This window comes from Equus caballus, chromosome 22 (genome assembly GCF_041296265.1).
Source record: "Equus caballus isolate H_3958 breed thoroughbred chromosome 22, TB-T2T, whole genome shotgun sequence".
Taxonomy (NCBI): domain Eukaryota; kingdom Metazoa; phylum Chordata; class Mammalia; order Perissodactyla; family Equidae; genus Equus; species Equus caballus.
The window spans coordinates 47,991,634-48,013,672 of NC_091705.1; the positions used below are offsets into that span (position 1 = coordinate 47,991,634).

Below are 22,039 nucleotides of genomic sequence, written 5' to 3' on the forward strand. Positions count from 1 at the left end.
ATGTACTCTTGATAAGAGACGATGAAAATGGCGCCGTTGCCTCTGTGACCTTCCTCCCCGAAACCCAGGACCCCAGTCTAACCATGAGAAAAACATGGTTTTTCAAACAAATCCCAATTGAGAGACATTCTACAAAAAACCTGATCAGTCCTCCTCAAAATTTTCAAGGTCACCAAAAACAAGGAAAGTCCGAACATTCTCCTGGCCAGGAGGAGCCTCATGAGATACGACATCGGCTAGAGATTGAATCCTGTTTCCCCAAGAACCGGCGGCTGAAGCCCTAACCCCAATGGGACTGCATCTGGAGATGAGGCCTTTATGGAAGTAACGAAGGTTAAGCAAGATCCCAAGGGTGGGGCCCTGATGGGACAGGATTCATATCCTTGTGAGAAGAGACATCAGAGAGCTGGCTTCCGCTAACGCGTGAGAACACAGCGAGAAGGTGGCCATCTGCAAACCGGGAAGCAAACACTCGCCAGAAGCCAGCCCTGCAGGACCTTGATCTCGGACTTCCAGCCTCTGGGTCTGTGAGAAATAAATGTTTGTGGCTCAGCCCCCCAGCCTGCAGTATTTTGTTATGGCGGCCGGAGCAGACAAATACAACATCTAAATGTGATGTGTGTCCTGGATGGCACGCTGGGACAGAAAACAGAGCATTAAGTAACAAAGAAGGAAATCTAAAAATGTAAAGACCAGTTAATAATAATTTCCCAGTATTGATTCTGGTTTGTGACGAACACGCCATATTTAATACAGGATGTTAATAATGGGGGAGACTGCTTGGAGGATGTGAGAACTTTCTGTACTATCTTCCTAATTTTTCTGCAAATTTAAAACTGCTCTAAGATGAAAATGTTCATTAAAACAGATTTGTTGCTGAGATAGGAATAAAGACATATAAAAAGTCATATTTTGCCAGGAGGTTTAAATAGAGCTAAAAAAAAAAAAACTTAGATAACGGCATTTAAAGCAATAAGTCCTTTCACCATTTGATAGATCTGGATACTTATTTTAATGAGACTGAGTCAGGGACTGGAAAGCCCTCATCTCTGGATGTCTTGGAGGGTCCACAGCAGGACTCACAGAAAGAGCCCCAGGTAAGCTTTTGTCCTGGGCCGCTCCCCCTAGGCCACGTGGATCACTGAAGCTGCGTTGGGCAGAAATCACTCCAAGGCTCCCATTTTTCCTGCGTCGGTGCCCGTCTAAAGCAGAGCTTCTGAGGCTCCACAGCTTCTTGCTGAGAGATCCAGTTGTCTCCTTCATATGGTTATCTCCAACTTTCTGGGAGTGTTCTTGATGCCTGAGGGAACTCCTCAAATATTAGAATTTCAGATTAGAATTTTCTAGAACAGACAATCTATCTTTTGTATTCCTCCTTGCTAGTTTATTCCAGGGCTCCTGCCCTCAATCCCTCCTGACTTTCAGTAAGAACATGCATTTTACCCGATATGGTGCGGGCACTCAGCTGGGTTAGAGACAAGAGATCAACAAGGAAATGTGCTGCCCTCAGGGACCTCGCAATCTGCTTGGGAAAACTCATGGACAGGTGGTTAACCATCATGAAATAGGACATGCAGAAAATCCAGGATTTCACAAGTGCTACAGGAATGAGCAGAATGGAGAGATTAGCCTAGAAGAGTGGGAACTTGGCGGCTGGGTGCTGGCCTCTAACTACAGCGCTGGGGGAATTGTCTCTTGCTGGTTTCATGTAATTCCTCTGGGGACTTGCTTCTACCATCAGGGTCATCCCACCCTCCACCAGCCAATCAAAGCACCCCCACCCTTTGGACACAGTGACTGGTCCAGGGATGGACACGTAGTAAACAGGGTTGATCCCATCTAAGCAGGTCACTTAGGGGATTGATATAGATCCTGGGAAAGAGAAACATCACCGCTTCCTGCACTGTCAGCACTGAGCTGCATGGAAGCCCAGAGCAGCAAGGCCCATCTTTGCTTCCATTTGGGAACTATCTACTACAGAGTGAAGCCAACAGAGAGGGAAGCGGGACCAAGAGAGGGAGAGACCAATGCCTGCACAGTGTTTGAGCTCCTGGATTCAACCATGCCTGAAGTGAGCCCTGTTTCTTAGCATTCCCAATTAGATAAGTCAAAACCACCTTCCTTGCTTAAGCAACTGCGATGAAGCAAAAGTCTGGGCTAGTCCTCCTAGCCTATGGGACAGACTTCTGGCTGGACGTTGTTCTCCTAGCCATTTTACTATAGTCAGCTACTAAACAATCATATAATTCATTAGCCTGAGGAAACACTCAGATTATTGTCACAAAAAGTCAGAAAAGTTTTAAGCTTACTGAATAAAATCTAACCTCCTTAGCCTGATAGTCAAGGCTTCTAGGAACTAATTAAGACTTCTCCTTTCACATGTTTTACGATCCCATGGAAACGGAAATACACCTCATTCCTCTGAACATGCCCCATTCTTCCTTATCCATTAGCCGTTGCTCCTGCCATCCCCACATTTAGATCCACCCATCCCATCTGCTCCTGCGTGGCCCACACCAACCTCACTCCCAGGCGAAGCAGTGCTCCCCACATTCCAGAAGCGTTCCCTCCATTTCTCACGTCGCGGCTCTGCCCACCTCATGTTCTGTTTGTTCCTGTGTTCTGAAACAAGGCAGGTGCTGTGTTTCCTCCCACTGAACCGTGATCTTCTTGAGAATGGGGTTTCAACGCAAGCCTGAGTCACCGTTGTATTCTCGGAAAAATCTGGAGCACTGCCTTGTATACCGTAGAAACTCAATAAGTGCCTGGTGGATGGAGTGAATAAATGAACAAAAGGATGATCATTTTGGGTGCAGATCAATGATATTAATTGGCCCAATAAGGACGAGAACTCGAAAGAGCTCCCTGTTCCCTCTTCCTCTGTCTGCCATCGTGCAGCAGAATAACCATAAGGAGCACAAGGACGTTCTTCACGTCTATTTTTTTTGGAGCTGAAGTTGTTAAAACTTCAGCAGCAATTTCAGCCCAGGTTGCCAGGGAAAAGGCAACATAATCTTTTCAGCGTGATGGCAGACACAGTTGGCTTATCCTGCAGTTTATGCCAAACCCAGATGTTTACGTGATGCTTGGCGATTATTTTGTGTTCTGGATCCAAACCTTGCTTAGTGACTCTAGAGCCTGGCGTGGGCAGAGATGCACGCTTGGGCAGTTCCGAGTCCAGGACAAGATTTGGGTCTTTGCCATGAAACTTTCCACCAGGTTGAATGGGTTATTTTTAAAACCAGCCATTCCTGCTCAGTGTCTTTATGCTTACTTGTCTTGTCTCTTGTTTTCCGCCAGGTGTTGGGCCAATCACTGCAAGCCTCCGGCCCACAGTTTTTTCCTCTGTAAAATGGGGCGTAGCGACAGTTACCACTCCATAGGATGCTGAGGATCAAATGAGTTAATACATAGAAAGACTTTGAACAGTGGCCAACAGTCAGCAAGCGTACAAAAGCAGCTGAACAGGATGATGCTAATTATCACCAACATCTGAGTGAGGGCACAGGACGGCGCTGTGGTAGACACTCAATACTGCTTATCGAAGGAGAGGACGTTTGCTGGCTAAGAGGAGTGGGTTCTGCAGAGAACATGGTGTGGGTGGTGGTGGTGGTGGTTGAGGTAGTGGCTGAGGGAGGGCATGGAGGGCAGGTGGACACACTGCTCCTGGGTCACATTCCTGCCTGTCTAAAGCACGGTCTGCCCACAGTTTTCTGGCATCTACCAAGACCCTGAACCACGACCAGGCTGGTGGGATTGGCACAGGGTGAAAGAGCCACCAGGGACCCTCCTGGCTCCCAAGCCCCTTCGAGCTCTCTGTGGGTGGCGCTGCCTTCATTCATCTTCCCTCTTCGGGACAACAGTCCATGAACTTGCTTTGGGAGACGATCCCCTAACTCTTACGCTGTGTGCTTGGTGTTTGCCAATTCCAAGCCCCAAACCAGAGAAGGTTGCTTTAGACGCACAGCGTGGAGGGGTCTTGGGGAGCAGATCCCATCAGAGGCAGCAAAAAGGGGGATGTAGCATGAGCACTTGGCATGTCTCATGGATCCCAAGTGCCTGGACACAGTAGGGCGAGGCCTCTGGAAAAGGCGAGAACCAGCCCCAAAAGGACCTTTCTCCTCCCTGCTTCTCTCCATACAGTAACTTCTTTCTTTCCCTGGGCACTGGTTCCGGCTAGTATGTCATTTCCTCTGAGGCTCAAAGGCCAGCTCTTCATCTCCCACTCCGCATTCCAAATTCCTGAAGGGCGAGAATGTGATTCACCCGCTTGAGTTTATGTATCTTCACTGATTCGACCCTCCAGGGCCTCTGAGGGTCCATCCTGGGGGCCACCAAGGAAGATGAGTCATTTTGCTAAGCCAAAATTCCCGCAAAATATTGGTTCCCCCGTCAATGGAAGACAAAAGATGGAAAACCAGTGATGCTGTGGGACTTTGAAGTCCTGCTTGTCCCTCAGCTTCATCCTCATCTCCGGTCACCATGGCTGGGATTTCACTTCTCAGCAGCATCTAGGAGTGGTAAGGCAGAGATAAATTCACCCCCACCCCAAGTCAGGACAAACCACCGAAGACAAATGATTCCTGGGGAAAGGAGGCTGTTCTGCTGGCTAATTTATATGACACCTAGAGGAGAAAGGGGAGCAGAGGAGGTAAAACTCCCAGCTCTGCCCCTCCCCTCTGCGCAGGCTGATCAGAACAGACAGCGCTGTCGGATGGAATTTATTGTTTTGCACCCTTGGACCTAAAACTTTGTTTTGTACTTGCAAATCTAGACCCCACTGTCACATTGCACAACTCTCCCCCTGAGATCTTGAATGTCAACAGGATTGATTAAAAGACGGCACCAGCTCGCTCCCTTTTGCATTTTCATCCTGCTCTGAGGAGAATGTGGCTCTCAAGATTTGGAAATGGATTCACACAGCTTTGGCCACAGTCTCCTTTTGGGCTCACGGTCCTGGGTTGAGAGACGGATGGCCATGGTCGAGCCTGAAGCCACAGAATTATTTCACTTTAACTGGACTAAATCTATAAATTTGGCATTGGTGCTTCTCTGACATTAGGAAATACGGTGTCGTGGCGGGGGTTGGGGGAGGTGTTACAGGTGCACTGACTTAAATAATTGAAACTTGGAGCTCTGTAGGACTCTAGGATGAGCCGTCATTTATTTTCTAAGGTAAAAGATGTGTCTGTTTTCTCTGCTAAGCGCCGCCTGGATTCCTTTACTGAGCTGGCAGATTTGCCCACACCTCACACCCGCGTGCACTGGGCTGAGTCAAAACCCCAAGCTGGGAGGAGAAATGCATAAAGGAAGAGGTTGCTCAGGACGCTTTTTGTAGTTTTCTGGGGGTAAAACAAATTGCATTGCCGTAGAAACTTCATTTTCTGTATATTTTTCAAGAAGTTTCTCAGCAGATTTAGAAACTGCACAAAGCTAGGATCTGACACGGTAGCACGATTTAAACCGAGTTAGATAGACTCTGATTTATAGTCCTGGTCCCGTGGACGAGAGCATGTATTAATAAACCGTCTCCAGGGGGAACCTAATTAACATTCCAAAACTTATCCCTGGTTGAATCACTTATCATATATCACTGGACATTCAAATTCCCCACAGCACTTGGAACTGCAAATTTGCTTTGCTGGGAGTCAGATAACATCAAGTCTGCTGGTTCATTTCTCAGTGGGTGAAGCTGAAGACACCACAAGATGTCTCTGTGCTGAAATACAGCGAGATGTGCTGCTGGTTTCCATGCTGGTGTCGGCTCGAGAAGTGGCGGGCTTATCTTGCTTCTTCCCCCCGGCAGCATCCGGGAATGGTCGTCTCTGACAACCCGTGTGTATGTGCTCAGGCGTATCACTTCACGCAGCCTTCTCTCCCGCACATAGATTTTGGAGACCTTGTATGCAGTAATTACTGGAATTGTTCTATACTGTCATTCCCAGGTATTCAATCTATTTTTTAAGAACTCAGTAAGACGGAACATAAAAAACAATGTTCCGTTCTGCACGGTCATACAGTCGGTTTCCACACGCTCTGTAATTGACTCTTGGCCGTGTGATTTTCCAGTCTTACCTGCTGCGGTGGAAGAGGGCGAGACGTGCTTCACAGCAGAGGCCAAAACACGTTTGAAGAGGAGGAAGTATTTTTATTTTCTCTTTAAATAATTTCTTCCTCACTCTTTTCATCAGAGATGATTATTTTATTATCATTATTATTTTTTTTTTTGAGGAAGATCAGCCCTGAGCTAACGTCTGTGTCCATCTTCCTCTATTTTATACCTGGGACCCCGGCCACAGCATGGCTTGCTAAGCAGTACATAGGTCTGTGCCCAGGATCCAAGCTGGCAAACTCTGGGCCACCAAAGCAGAGCACGTGAACTTAACTGCCACTCCAGCGAGCCGGCCCCAAGAGGTGATTATTTTAATCCAAATGATCTTGTAGTCAACAGTGCATGTAGAATCGACAGGTTTTCGCACATAGCAGGAAGGGGGCCTTGAACTTCGCACTTGACCTTTGCAAGCTTCAGTCTTGTCATCTGTCATGTAGAGATCGTCATCATAAAAACTTTCAAGAGGGAAGGCTGCCGGCACCTAACCTTAACAGTCAATAAAAGTCATCCTCCCAGCTCCCCTTCCTCCCCAAAATGGGCATGATCTCAAAGTAAAAGGTGGGCATTTAATGCGAATATATTTCTACGAGAATAATCTAATGACATTGTTTGAAACTTTTCATGTTGTGTTTTTAAAAATTAACTTCTAATTTTAGAATGGTTTTAGGTTTGTAGAAATATTATGAGGATAGTGCAAAGAATTCCCATATACCACATGTCTAATTTCCATTATTACTAACACCTTACATGAGTATGGTACGTTAGTCAATGATCCAATGCCAACACATCGTTATTAACTAAAGCCCGTACTTTATTCAGACTTCCTTAGTATTCACCTAATGTCTTCTTGTTCCAGGATCTCATCCAGGACATTGAAACACGTTTAGTTGTCATGTCTCCTTATGTACCTCTTGCTGCAAAAGTGTCCTTGTTTTTGATGAGCTTGACACTTGTGAGGAGTACCAGTTGGATATTTTGTGGAACGTCCCTCAGATGGGTTCGTCTGATGTTTTTGTGGTGGTTAGGCTAAGGTTGCAGGAGGAAGACCATGGAGGTAAAGCCCCCTTCTCATCACAGTGTATCAAGGGTCCATGTGATCTGTATGACTCACCACTGTTAATGTTGACCTTGAACACCTGGCTTAAGACCGAGTCTGTCAGATTTCTCCACTGTTGTTACCCACTTGTTCCCTTTTCCATACTGTGCTCTTTGCCCACTCTTAGAGTCAGGAGTTACGCTCCATCTCCTTGAGAACAGTTTATGTGAATAAATTACTCAGAATTCTGTACAAGACACTTGTCTCTCCTCTCCTGCTTAGTCATTTATTCAACGTCTATTTATATTAGTACTAACTCATGGACATTTGTTCTATATTTTGGATCATAATCCCATGCTACCTTACTATTTTATTTATTTTCTTGTTCAAATTGTTCCAGCTTTCACCACCAGGTGATCTTTCGCTTGGCTCCTGTGTCTCCTTGGCATGCCCCCGTCATTGAAGGATTGTTTCTGTTTGGGTGGTTTTTGAGTTTTTAGTACTTTCTCACTTTTTGACCTTTCGAGATGCTCCAGGTTCATCTTGTAGATTTCTCGGCCCAGTCCCGGAAGCAGCCGCTTCTCTAAGGATCCCCGGCGAAGGATAGTAGGAAGGATCGGAGAATGACATTGGAATCCAGCTTGCATTTTGCTCTGGGGAAAACTCACAATTTCCAGCCCGTCACCCACATAATATTTTGGTTAATTCTCACTAAAAGTTTGGGAGGCACTTTCATTAACCCCGGGTTATAGATGAAACCCTGTTGAGTGGTCTGGTTAGGATCTAATGGAGGCAGGAACAAGATCCAGATTCACTACACTCCAAAACCCACACTCCTCATCACTCTCCCACCCCTGGGACAATTCCATTCATCTCTGTTGCATTGCACTTCGTTGTGTCACATGCATTCCTCTGTGCATGTGGACATTCGGACTGGAAAATGCATGCATACGTCTATGTGGCCAGTGTCCGTGTGGCTATGAGTACCGCTGGACATTGTGGCTTGCACTTTGTCATGAAGGTCAAGGGTCACTGTGAACCGAAACATACTGTGACACACCACCTCCATTTGATATGTTCTTTAAGGACACTCTGTCACAGCAAGAGTTTTCACAATCAAGAGTCTAACCCGTCTGCCCAGGCATCCCTGCACACCTTCACAGCTGCTGGTAGAATGGCCCCTGCACAGGCCCTCGCTCTGATTCGTGCCTTTTCTCCAATGTTCACTTAAATTAAGCACTGATCACAGAGGGCTGGAGCCTTGTACTCCAGGGAGGTCGGATTAGAGTCGTTTCCATTAGCTCTAAATGAGGCCCTAAGGGGAAATGTAATTCACATCCCGAACACCGCCAGGCTCTGGACTCAGACGTGTGACTCAGGAGGAAAGTGAGATGCAGCAGTTTAAAAATAAGTCCATCTCCTACTGAGACAAGAGATGGGTCTCAGCCTGTCAACGTGAAGCCATTCTACCAACACCTTTGTGTGGGAGTAGTTGTTTCAACTTAAAAATATATATATGTATAAAGTTTAAAAATAATCCCTGAAGCCCCGAAACTTATATTGAGGCCCCACTTGCACTGACTCCTTCCTTGGAAGTGCAGAGCCACGCTCTCTGCCCAGGCAGCCTCCGTGCCTGGGTCGTATGGTCTCTCGCTTACTTAGAAAGTGCTTTGTACGGATGCTTTGTCATAACCACACAGCACAGGCGGGTGGGGATGTCCCCTGCACCTCACACAGTTAACTAAAGAGAGGAGCTGCCCAATGACACGCTGTTGGGGAAAATAGCTAAAATATGCTTTGGAATACCAACTTTATTGTGAAATGGAGCTACTTCTCTCTTATCTTCTTCTGTTGAAATAAAGGAAAACGGGGCCCTTGGAATTGCTGAGGGAGGTGCAGAGCAAGCCGCGGGAGCGCTTCACGTATAAATAACTTCCCTGTGACACGTGTGCTGTTGGGGATTTCTAAGACAATAAAAGGCAGTTAATCATTGTTTTTCCGCAGTTTGCTCATTTTGAAACAAAATTTTAGAATTGAGAAAGGAGAATAGAAAGACAAATAGAAAGAATATGTAGCCAAACATGAAAAAGAGACAAAATACACCAAAATCATTATGTCTTCCTGACAAAGCAATATGGCAGCCAAATAAGATTTGAGGTGTGAAGAGTGAACCAGGATTATAAAATCTCAAAAACTGGGCGGTCAACACAGAAGCAGGAAGACCTTTAATACATAGTTACATAGATACAGACGTACATGGATAACGGGTTTCTACTTATTAGTCTCCCCAAGTGTGAAAGGGCAAAGAAGATGGAACTGATGGTTGGTCAACAGGAAAAGCCCAAGCAGGCAAGTTTCTTAAACATGGTCTAAACACCTAATTCTTTTCATACTTAGTTCTTACCATGTGAAGTTCCCAGTGGGATAGCTTACAGCCCCCTAATGAAGACATCCCAAAAGGTGGGACCTTCCCATGAAAGCCAGGGATGCCAGGTCTCCAGAGGAGACCCACAGCCAGAGTGGGATGAGGTAGGGGTCAATTTCTGTGCCGCTGAGATGGAAAGGCCTTCAGCCACCACGCTGCTGTCTAACATAAAGTGAGCACCTCCGCAGTAGCTGTCTATGGTCTGTAACAAGTTGCCACAAACCTGGTGGCTTCAAACAATACTCATTTATTACTACGGTTTGTGTGGCTCAGAAATTTGAGCATTGTTTAGCTGGATCTTCTGTTCAGAGTCTCACTGGCTGAACTCAAGATGTTCGCTGGCACTGGGCTCTCTCCGGGGTCGCAGGGTTCACCTCAAGCTCAGGTGCTAGTTGGCAGGATTCACTTCCTTCCAGCTACAGACAGCAGGGCGGCTTGCGTCTTCAAGGACAGCAGGAGAGAGTCGCTGATGCTTCGAATCTCTGATTTCTTCCCTCTCTGACTTCTAGACTGTTTCTAAAGGCTCATCTGATTATACCGGGCCCACCCAGGATAGATGCTTTTATTAACACAAAGTCACTTTATTAGGCACCTTAATTCCGTCACCTGCAAAATTCTTTCACCTCTGCCCTGACATGTAACCTAATCACCGGAGTGACATCTCATCATATTAACAGGCCCCACCCTGACTCAAAAGGAGGAACTACATAAGGCACACACACCAGGGGCGGGAATCTTTTGAGCAGTCTTAGAATTCTGCCTACCATGGCCACCTAAGCAAGACCAGCTTCTAAGGTTAGTGCTGAAAGCCTAATTATTCATCTCTCGAAAGAAAGCACAAATGGCGCAGCTATCACGTAAGGATGAAGACTGCAGTAATTTGTGCGTGAGGTATTACAAATGGGGCCTCTATCGCAGGCCAGTTCTCTTCACCTGAAAATCCCCAGTTGCTAAAGGGCCATCAGTCACTGGGGAAGGCGAGGACGGCTCTCCAGGAGCAAGAGGAAAGTGCATTATGGCACATTCTCTCCAGGCTCTTTGTCTCCTAGAATTCCCTTTGTAATTTTTTTTTCCTTTTTAAACACAGAATGCATATTAAACACCCTTGACAGTTTTCAGGTGTCCTGGTGGGAGTTTAAAAGGAGGCCTTACTGAGATGCTATTGTCCCCTCCCTGTGCTGTGAAGAAAGCCGTGTCAGGGTACCCTGGACAGCTCCGTGCGGCTGTTGGGCAGTGAACACAATGCGACAAGGATCAGAACTCGGAACCTCCCAAGCCCAGACAGACCTCTCCTTACTGACAGAGTAGGACGGCACGGATGCTTAAACTTGTCGCAACCCAAAACTCCACCTAAAAAAATCCTCAATTAAAGTGTTTCTCCCACTGTATCCCACATGTGGGAGAGTCCTGGTGCCCGGGCATCACAGACACAGAGCTTCAACGAGAATTTCTAAATCAGTGGCGGAAACTGGCTCTCACAGTGGAAGGTCCCGTATAAACCGTCAACTTGTTGTAATAGACACCCAGACAGGAGGGGCTGCCCCCACTTTTAAAGAGCCGCTTCCCGTTGACCCTCAGAGGAAGAGATGCGCTAGTCCATTTCACTACGTTCAAGATTTTTACATTTTATCCATCTTTATTTCAGATGAAGTAGAACATGCATATATGCAAAAAGAAAATCACCCACAGTCGGATGTGCAGATCTAACCACGGTCACACACCTGAGTCTCTCCCTTGGAGACCATTTTCCATGTTTCTACATGCGTGCACGCAGGTGTGTAGGGGTGTGTGTGTGTGTGTGTGTGTGTGTAGTAGAGAGACAGCGTGTTTTACAATAATGAGATACACATTGTTTTGTAATCTGCTATTTTTTATTCCACCAGGAAGTTTTCAGAACTTTGACCTGTGTTTCCAGGACAAACCGGATTGCTGACACATAGCAATAGCTGAGGAATAAACTTCTCCCTGTTCATAAACACAGAACTACAGCCTCATGTCTATGATTGCAGAGTGATGCACCGGGTGGCGTCTAAGTCAGGGTTTCTCAAAACATAATCGTTCACCACTGGTCATTTCCAAAGGAGCCTCAAGTAGGATCTGGATTAAAATGTCTATATCTTAATCACTATGTATTTTAATTTGTACTCGAAAAAATATATAAGTATCAGAACAAGTCAATGATTTCACTGAATTTTTTTTTTAGGATTAGGATTTTTTTAAGGATTTTTAAGGATTATTTAAGTTAAAAGAAGAAGATTTAAAGAAAAAGTCCTAAGTCAATAAGAACGCAGGAGATTCTCAGATTCCACAAAAATGCTAAAGAAAATAATACTTCAAATGATGGATCTTTCAAATGCAGAAATATAATGTATTTAACCATCTACCTCTTAGTAGACTTCTTGATCCCTTTGTTTCCTTTCTGTTATAAAAACACTGTGAGGAGTATGTCCCTACATATGCCTTTATATACTCAGCTGATTATTTCCCAAGGGAAAAACTGCTGAAATGGAAATGTTGTGTCAAATGGTTTGAATGTTTTAAAGCTGTTGGTTTATAATGCCAAAAATTGTCCCTGGAATGTGAGCTCGCGCCCATGTGCACCCGAAGCTCATGCCAGACGAGGTATGGCAATCTGCATTTTTACAAGGTCGCTGTAGCGTGGAAGAGGAAAAGCCTGGCAGTTCTGCACAGGGAGAAATGAGCAGCCCTCTGGGGTCTGTGCTCTGCTCGGAGCCTCTCCCACAGGTCACAGGTCCTCTTGCCCCCATTCGTCTCTGTCCCTCTTCTGCCCCTCTCACCCCTCCCAGGGAACTTCCCCGATCTCTTTCTCTGGAATTCTCTTCCCTTCCTTTCTACCCCTAGAGAGCAGTGTGTAAAATTTGAATTTAGAAAACAATGCAGTGTTTGATAGTTTGACATTTATCATTCAAATTAAAAGAGATGTGAGCTGATATTTATATTACTGATGAGGCATTTCAAAGCTTTTGCTTTTTAGTTTAGAAATTGCCACTAAGAAGGAGGCTGCTGCCTACATCTTGGATGTGTGGCCCTCGCTGAACGCTCTCTCCAGGAGACCCCATGGCCATCCCTCGGCAACCGGCCCTTACTCCTTCAATCGCTCTGCTCTCTGGCAGGAGACACTGGTCTGCATCTCTGCCTGGCCCCTTGTCCCTTGTGGACAGAGCCACCCTCACCTCCCCACACCCTGTCCACCTGAGCAGCGGCCAGGACACTTGTCCCTGTCATTTGGGACCTCTGGAACAGGATTGAAACAAGACTGGAAACAATGAGTGACCTCCACATCAGGTATTGTATCCACAAACCATGCCACTATTTACTTAACTCTTTCTGAGTCACTATTATCACTTACATTTTAAAAGAAAAATGCATAAGTCTTCTATAAATAAAAACCGCTATCACTTGTAATAAGAAGGTAGCCATACATAATAAAAATGAAGTGATGTTCTTACAATCTGGCTGGATGGGAAGGCCTGTGGGAGACCCCAGGCTGCAGCCCTTCTCTCCGCCTCAAAGGAGACCAGCAGCAGACGGGGTGCTGTGCAAGATCTGAAGCCCTCAGCCTCCCCACCATCAATCCTGCTCCAGCCCAGCAGCCGACTGCACCCCCCCAGACCACCCTTCACGGGCCCAACTCAGCCACATCTGCTTCTCCCATGAGCTCCCAAGTTCTGCCAACTCCTCTCTGACATCGTTCTTCCTCCCCACTGCACTGCCTGAGTTCAGATTTCTCTCGCCTAATTTCTATCTACTGTCCCAATCTCCACTTCTTGATGACAGCCTGTTCCAGCTTTAACCCAGCACCAGGCTCAGAGCAGATGCTCCGTACAGACACACCGAATAAATGAGTGAACAAAGTCACATCCATTGATTTAGGTATACAGCAAGTGTACATAGACCTTGCAACTGTGAGAGACACTAACATTGGTGATCTTTTGGCTTTTTCTTCCTATAGCAGAATATGAGACAGAGAGAGGGAAACGGCCAGGTTTAAGCAAATTGAGTGGTACTCATACATTAATTGCTGATTTTGGCTACACTCAGTGTCATGCGATGTCCAGGCTGCCCACAGTCCAATTTCTGGGTAGCCAGCCAACTCTCCCAGTGTGTACTGGAATGCTGCAACACCGTGTCTGCCTGGATCTCTTTTAACGATTTGCGTGAGCTCCCAGCAGACATGGCAGCTATCCAAGCAAGAGACTCAGCACCCGGAGCTGGGAGAAAGGGACATATATATATTTCTGTCCATGGATCATGGCTCAAGCTAGAGAACAATAAACTCATTTTTAATCTACCTCAGGGCATGCAGTCCTGATACATCCAAGATCATCCTGCAAGGCATGATTATTAAAATCAGATTCAGCTCATTCGTGTCATTTTTCCTTAAAGTTTGCTGGGAAGAAGCATCGTAGCCCCCAATGGTCACATTACCTGATCTGTGCTCTTCAGCTGTATTAAAATGTCCTTCTCTTCCATCAGCTCATTTTGCTCTGGAGAGCAGTACAAGGGAGAAAGAATATCCTGAAAAACAAAGAAATCCACTGCAACCAGTGAAAACATAGAGTTTTTTTTTTAAAAGAAAAAAATTATATTTAAAGATATAGAAATGTATGTGTTTCAGTGTTTGCAATTTTCCTTCGTAAGTAAAGCCATTACTACATGGGGGGTAATGAGGAAAATGAAAAACAAAAACAAAAATGGTGGAGTAATTTCCTTTTCCCTTTTGTCCTCATGGGTATAAATTTCTCCTCTTGATCAAGAGAGAAATAGTTAGGCAAGATCTCAGGAGACCTGAGTCCTAAGCCTGGTTGTCTCTCTCAGTAGCTGTTTGGCACGAAGTCAGTCACTTAATTGTTCCAAATTTTTGTTAAGTAAGTACAGAACAACTTTTAATGAATGGACCAAAATAGACTTGTTACTGTTTAGCTTAGAATGAAAATATGTTTATTGATTCATACGAAAAAATTGTTTTATTACATTCTCACATTACCACTTTAATAATAGAAAATTTAACAAGAAAATAAGAACTACTCTCTGGACCCTAAAACGTTAATATCTAGTCAACATTAGAAAACAGCACAAAAGATTTCTAACATCTTTTCCTGAAAATGGACTTCGAGCCTCGGTGTGGTTCAGAGGCGGCCTGCGCCCCCGGGGCCCACGAACGGATCCTGGATGATCCTCAGGCCCCTCCCGCTTTAATTTTATGCGTCTGATTTATCATGTGTGGGTCTGTCTGGGAATGTGACCGCCTGTCTATCGCTGAATGTTAGAAATAGTCTTTTGCTGTTGATAACGATTGTCAACTTCAACTTAACCGCACTTAAATTCGGAACCTGATTCTGGAGAATAATGGGTCTGAAATTGAAAGCAGGCAAGTCAAAGCATTATTAATGTACAGTCTTTGCCGCACACACACTCAAACGGGCAGATGAAAGATTCCAACCCTCTCCAGTCTTCCAAACAGAAACCACTGCCTTCCTCCTCTGTGGTCCTGAGATTTTTCATTTATTCATCATCAAACATCAGGTAAGGGAGTCTCTCTCCCAAACAATTGTTTGTTTTCAAGACCCGCTAGAACGCTGATGCACACTACTGGTGTTTGCTTTCCACGGCAGTGAGCTGGAATGAAAGCAAGAGAAAGCAGCAGCGAGATCTTGCTGGGATCTTTATACCGTTAGAGATAACCTCAAGACTCTTGAAAACCCCAGGACGTGACCCACCCTCCACCCCTGCTTCCGAAAAGGAAAGTGATAAGGCGTGCTTCTGTGGTTGGTGCTGGGCTCAGACCAGCGCGACAGAGGAGCTTCAGTGCCCTGCCTCAGAAGGCAGCGCGTCCCTCCCCCATGCTGCCTCCCTCCAGGCTGAAGCCTTCAAATTGAAAATTCTGTTTCTTGTTTGATTCCAGGGGAACAGAGCAAAATCTGCAGTATCTCACTGGCTTTTCCCATGTTTTTTGCAATTTTACAAGATACAGAATAGGGCATGCAAAATCCTGGAACCATAATTTCCACTTGTGAGAGGAACAAAAGAAACAAGCTATAAAATCTCCCTCAAGCTGGTCTCTACCTTTTTTAAAAAACACATTTACAGAAAAGCATTTACTCTGTTCCCTGTCTGCTTGTTAATCTGAAAGGAAGTCACTTTTCTAACGTCCCCCTGGAATATCAACCTCCTATTTATTATTTTTAGAGCCAAGTTGTGAAAGTTTCCCACATGTTTCCAGGAATTGTTGCTCCCCAGGGGAGGTGTGCTATTTCAGCAGGTGGTCACCCTGGGTGGCTGATTAAGTTTCTCCCATTTACGGAGGTTGTTCTAGCCCAGGAAATGTGTGATCTGTGATCAGGAAGAGGGGAGGGACCATAGCTATGCTGATGGCCTGAGCTGTCCCTTTTTTGGAACTTGATGGTGTCACCCAGGTTCAAATGCTTGGACAGGTACAGAGGCACCTTGAGTCCACCCAGAAACCGTCTCCTGCCCAAACTGGGACTCCCACTCCCACCTCTGCTTCTCCTCGTTCTATTCATTTGGCATTTATTCCATCAGCATCTGTTGGGTGTCTCCTGTGTGCAAGGCACTGAGTGAGGCCCTGGGACACACATAGTGGGTATCACATGGGCCTTGCTCTCCAGAGACTCACAGGTGGATAGAGAAGACAGACAAGAGAACAGGGATTAAAAATGTAGAGATTCAGAGTCATAACAATGAGGAAGACCACGACAGCAGCCAGGAGGCCTGAGCGTCACCTTCCATGCCAGGCCTGGACTTCACCTGTGTTTGCTCACCTGGGACCCACAACCACCCTGAAGGCAGGGCTGTGTCTGCCCCTCATAAACTAGAGGATGCCCAGAACAGGGAGGTTAAGAGGCTTTCACAAACCCACCCAAACACCAGGTGGGAAAGCCGTTCCTAAGACCTGATTTGCTTGAGTTTAGAGTCAAATGCTTTCCCTGGGGCTGCTCTTCACTGGATAGCGTGCTGCATTGGGAGGAAATCGAGGAAGCACTGGTGTTAACCCATCCCATCTATGTTTTCCCCTCTATTAGCCACATGACTTTACCCTGTTCTTTTTTTTTCCTAGAAAAAAATAGCAATGAAGAGGCTGCCAAGAGACAGGCTGCTAATGAGCAAGGATGCACACGTGTGCAGACTCCAACAGACGTGCGAGGACTCCAGCGGGGAGAACACCCCAACTGTGTCCACGAACCCTACTGACTAAAGGAAAGTGGGCGACACACAGTCAGTCATATTTCAACATGGTTTTTATTGTTATCTTGATAAATTAACTATTTTCAGTAACATGTGGACAAAGTATAATTCTGTGGTCTAGACCAGTGATTCTCAACCAATGGGGGCAACCTGGGCTATTTCTTGAGCTATTTCTCAAAGTGTGCAGACATTTTTGGTTGTCATGACTGGGTGGGGGAAGTGCTCCTGGCGTCTAGTGAGTAGAGACCAGGGGTGCTGCTAAAACATGCAGAACAGCCCCCACAACAGAGAATCATCCAGCCCGCAATGGCAATAGCGCTGAGCCTGAGAACCCACCTTAGACATACATCAACCACATAGGAATTTAGTTGTTCGTTTCTTTTGGATGGACGCCTTTGGATATTGTCATAATGTATCAGAACCATGTTGCAAACATACCTCTGTGCTGTGTGTAAGTACACATTGCCCAGGCTTGCCTGGTCTTTCCAGTTTTGCATAAGATTTTTCCCTCATCAAACTTGAGATTGAATGAGCACATAGACTGTTTGTACCCTCACATTTTAAAATTTAGTTCTTCAACTTATGATTCTTCATCCTTGCACCCAGCCCCTAAACTCCAGGTCCCCTGTGCATTGGCCCGGAGCTAAACAGATACATTCTCCAATGCACAATTAAAGAGATTGACTGCCTAGTATTAGAAGGCACCCTGGTATCAGCCAATCTGAAATTAAGCAGGAGATATTTTGTTAGGGCTGTGTTTTGTTAAGCAAGCAAAATGTAAAACCCTCACATCTTTAGTGATTGATTAATGACCTTTTAAAGGACCCTGCTAAATGGAACAATTGAAGAATGTGGGAGCAATTAAGGAGCTTTTGCAAGGCAGTTCACTTATCAAAATGACTTAGACAAGATTTCCGCTGGATCATTGCCCCTTATACCTTAACTACTGTCACATCGCATCCAATAGCCCCAAGAAGCCTATTTTAGGCACATCAGCAAAATGCCACCCTGAACTTTTAGCAGCAATTATAGGCGTAGCAGATATTGGCCACATGGAGATTCAGACTGAACTTCTCCACAAGCTTCGATCTGCACACCCTGGATGCCCAGCGGACCCCTTTCTTGCCTTGTGTTGCAGGTATTTGCTGTTATTAGCATTTTCCAGAGAAAAGTCACTCTCTGGAAAGGGTAAGAGTGAGGCTAGCTCAAGCTCTGTGGCACTTCGTTGCAGGAAGGTTTCCTTTGAAACAGCAATTACTATGTGCACCAGGTCATTTAGGAAAGTGGAGCCAAAACCACCCCAGCGCTGTGCACAGAAATCTCGTCCCAGGCGTTTAGTTGTCTTTACTTTTCTCCCTCTGGCTTTTCTCTTGGGTGAAAATGCACTGGCTTCTTCCGAGACCAACCGGCCTTTTCTGTTGTTTGTGGAGAAGGACTCTCAACAGTGGAAAACATCAGGGATGTTTGCTGCCTGTCGTCCAGGCAGAGCAGGTGTCCCGTGCTCCGGGCTCTTCTAGGACAGAAATAATTCTATTCCTTTCTGAACCCATCCCTGGCTCCCTGGCCCACAGTGGGAGAAAGAGAAGATTAAGCATTCACTTAAACATATTTGCCTTAGAGGGCTGTTTTTAAAAGCACCACATGCCAAGGACATCACCGAATTTGATCTCTCCCCTCGGTATGATAAAAGTGAGTGAACTGACTTCTGATTGCTTGCCATGGCAAGATTTTCATTTTTTAAATTCATGGACCGCTTGGGAGGTTGAGGATCAGTCTGTATTCCAGTATTTATCTTCACTGATGGCCTCTGAGTCTGTATCAGTCAGACAGGAACTGTAAACGCCGGTGCCCCTCCTTCCGCCCCCAGTGCAGGGCCGTCCTCTGTTCTAGATGAAGCAGAGGGAGTCTTCCATCGGCACACCACTTCCTTTCACAGGAACTTGTCAAGAGCAAATGCAAACGGTGGGACTCAGCTCCCTCAGCTCCCATAGCCATCTGCTTTCCACTTCTCCCATCCAGAGCCTGCTGACTCCACGTGACCCTTCCCCCACACGTTGCAGTGTTCCAGGTGCTTTGGATAACCGGGATCTTTAAAAAGTGAGAGGAAAAGCTTCTCGACATTGGTCTTGGCAACGACTTTATGGGTATGACACCGAAGGCATAAGCAACAAAAGCAAAAATAGATGTGGGCTTAGATCAAACTGAAAAGCTTCTGCGCAGCAAAGGACTCCATCAACAGAGTGAAAAGGCAACCTAGGGAATGCGAGAACATGTTTGTAAACCACGTATCAGATAAGTTAATTTCTGAAGTAGATAAGCAACTTCTACAACTCAAGAGCACAAGTAATAATAAGAACAGGCTAAGGTTTTGAATAGAGATTACCCCAAAGAAGGCATCCAAATGGCCTGAACAGGTGCATGAAAAGATGCTCAGTGTCACTAATCATCTGGGAAACGCAAATCAGCACCACAGTGAGCTGTCCCCTCACACCTGTCAGGATGGCTATTATCAAAAAACAAAAGGCAACAAGGCTTGGCGAGGATGTGGAGACAGTGGAAACGTGCGCGCTGTTGGTCTAAATATAAAATGGTGCAGTCACTATGAAAACAGTATGGAGGTGCCTCAAAAAATTAAAACTAGAACGAACTTACGATCCAGCAATTCCACATCCAGGTATTTATCCAAGAGGGTTGAAATCAGGATCTCAGAGAAGTACTAGCACTCCCACGCTCACTGCAGCGCTGTTCACGATCGCTAACATGGAAACAACCTCAGTGTTTACCAATGGACGAATGGCTAAAGAAAATGTGGTGCGTACAGAGTGTTATTCAGCCTTAAAGAGAAAGGAAATCCTGCAACATTATGACAACGCGGATGATCCTTGAAGACGTTATGCTAAGCAAAATAAGCCCGTCACACAAGGACAAACACTGCATGATTCCACTTACGTGAGGTATCTACAATAGTCAAACTCACAGGATCAGAGAGTAGAATGGGGGTTTCCGGGAGCTGAGGGGGAGGGAAAAATAGGAAATTGCCAATCAATGGGCATAAATTCTCAATTATGCAAAATAAAGGAATTCTAGAGACGTGCTGTACAATATTGTGCCTATAGTTAATGAAACTGTAAAATTGGTAAGACTAGGTCTCATGTTAAGTGTTCTTACCACAATCAAATAAAATAAATTTTTTTAAGTGGTCTTGGCTTCCTCATTTGTATGACAGAGACAGTAATGTCTAGTTCATGTAATTGTGAGAATTAAGATAAAGCTTCAAAGCTCTTGCCAATGGCTCTGGAATTTCATGCATGAATTTGGAGACAGGAATCTGCATGGAGGGAGGAAAGAGGGTGCCAAAGAGGATTTGCCAGCAAGTGGCACTTGTAGAGTAAGTATATTATTTTACAAGAGTTAAGCTTAACGTTTGTTAGGATGGTATTGTGTTCTAAAGATGCTTTAATGTATACTCTGTGTAAGACTGAAAAAATGCCATCATACATATCAGAGACTATTATTACTATTAATATTAATTTTATTTGGAGTAACCAGGAAATAGATGATGAAAATTATGAGAGGTCCAGCGATGCCACACTCCACCCATCGTTCCTTGCAGCTGCCTCTGAAAACGACTTAGTTTCTTCTGTTGCTGTTTTAACTTTTTAGTTTGAAATCAGGTGGGACTTACAGAAGAGCTGCAATGACAGTACAGAATGTACTTTACCGTGTCCACTTAGTCCAGAGCCCCGTAACGGGGATATCTCATACAACCGCAGTACGTTTCACAAAACTAAGGAATTAACATTGATACAACACTCTTAACTAAGCTACAAATGCTATTGAATTGTGTCAGCTTTTTCATTAACTCCCTCTTTCTGTTCCAGATTCCCATCCAGGGTAAGGCTTTGCGTTTAGTCATCATGTCTTCTTAAGCCATCTCTGGCCTGTGATACCTTCCCAGACTTCCCTTGTTTTTTCTGTATCTCATGTTAGGTTTACCTGATGTTTTCTTGCAATGAGACCGAGGTTATAAATCTGAGGGAGGGAGACTCCAGAGATGAAGTGCCTCTCCCATTACTGCATGGAAGGGTACAACTGGAGATGCTAAGTTAGCTAGCGGGTAGAGGGGTGTCTACCAAGTTTCTTCACTGTAAATTTCCTACGTTCCCCTTGCCAAATTCTATTCCAGCGTATGCAGACTTTTTCTTAAAGGGCCAGACAGTAAACTTTTCAGGCTTTACAGATCAAGAGGCAAAATTGAAATTACGTATCATTTAAAACGTAACCATTTGAAAATGTAAAAAAAATCTTAGCTCTTAGTTTGCAGGCAGTAAAAAAAAAGAGCCCCGCTGGTTCTGGGGCTGGTTTTGACCCATCGATCATCGCTCGCCAACCCCTGCTCTCTTCATAACAGGTGAGGCACTAAGTCCAGCAGGTACTCAAGGTGCGTGGATTTCACATCCCTTTCCTGGAGGGACGACTAACAAAGAATTTGTTAAAACCACCAAGGAAATTAATATGCATTTTGAGGAAAAAAGCTTTGAAGCTATGCAAATACCTGTTTCTCCTCAAATTTCTCCCACTAACTTCAGCATTTCTCAGTGGATATTTCCTGCAATAATTGTTACTGTTTTGGTCTAATGGTGATTTTTCTATTTCCTGAATTCCACCTACGTTTATTATTTGGAATTATTCTCTGAGGAAGATTTGTCCCATCTCCTCTTTGTATTTATTCATCCAATCACTTATTTATATTGGTATGGATTAATGGAGAAGAAGTGTATTTTTGAGGTTAGAATCCCATAGTGTTGTTATTTATTTTATGGCTCAAATGGTTCCACCTTTGTCCATTGAGAGCTCTTTCCAATTCTCCTTTGACCTTGTGACATGTCCCATCTTGGGGCGGGGCATTATCTCAATTTCTGCCACTACAAGATGCTCCAGGCTCATCTTGTATTTTCCTTGATTGAACCCTTAGAATCAGCCATTTATCCAAGAAACTGTGATTCTTTTACTTGGAGAATGGTATTTAGAAACCAAGATTTACAGGCTGGGTGTGTTCATCACTTTTGAGATGTAACTGCTCTGGAGACAGAGATGGGAAATATGTATAATGTATGCACGTGTATACATATATACATATACATGTGTATCTATGTATGTATGGTATATACATATGTATACACTAACATAGTATACGCTATATTTTAGATGCAAATCCTTTATCAAATAGATGTTTTGC

General features: G+C 45.0%; 1 long non-coding RNA gene across 1 annotated transcript in view; it reads right to left on the bottom strand.

The window, feature by feature from the left end:
* Positions 1-993: 993 nt before the first annotated feature.
* The window catches only part of LOC111769920 (uncharacterized), a 34,246-nt gene continuing 13,200 nt past the window's right edge, over positions 994-22,039 (bottom strand). Inside the window, exons 2-4 of the long non-coding RNA XR_002802747.2 lie at positions 14,023-14,112; positions 2,522-2,765; positions 994-1,300 (exon numbers count right to left, since the gene is read on the bottom strand). This is a non-coding gene — a long non-coding RNA (uncharacterized lncRNA). The remainder of the gene's footprint in view (positions 1,301-2,521; positions 2,766-14,022; positions 14,113-22,039) is intronic.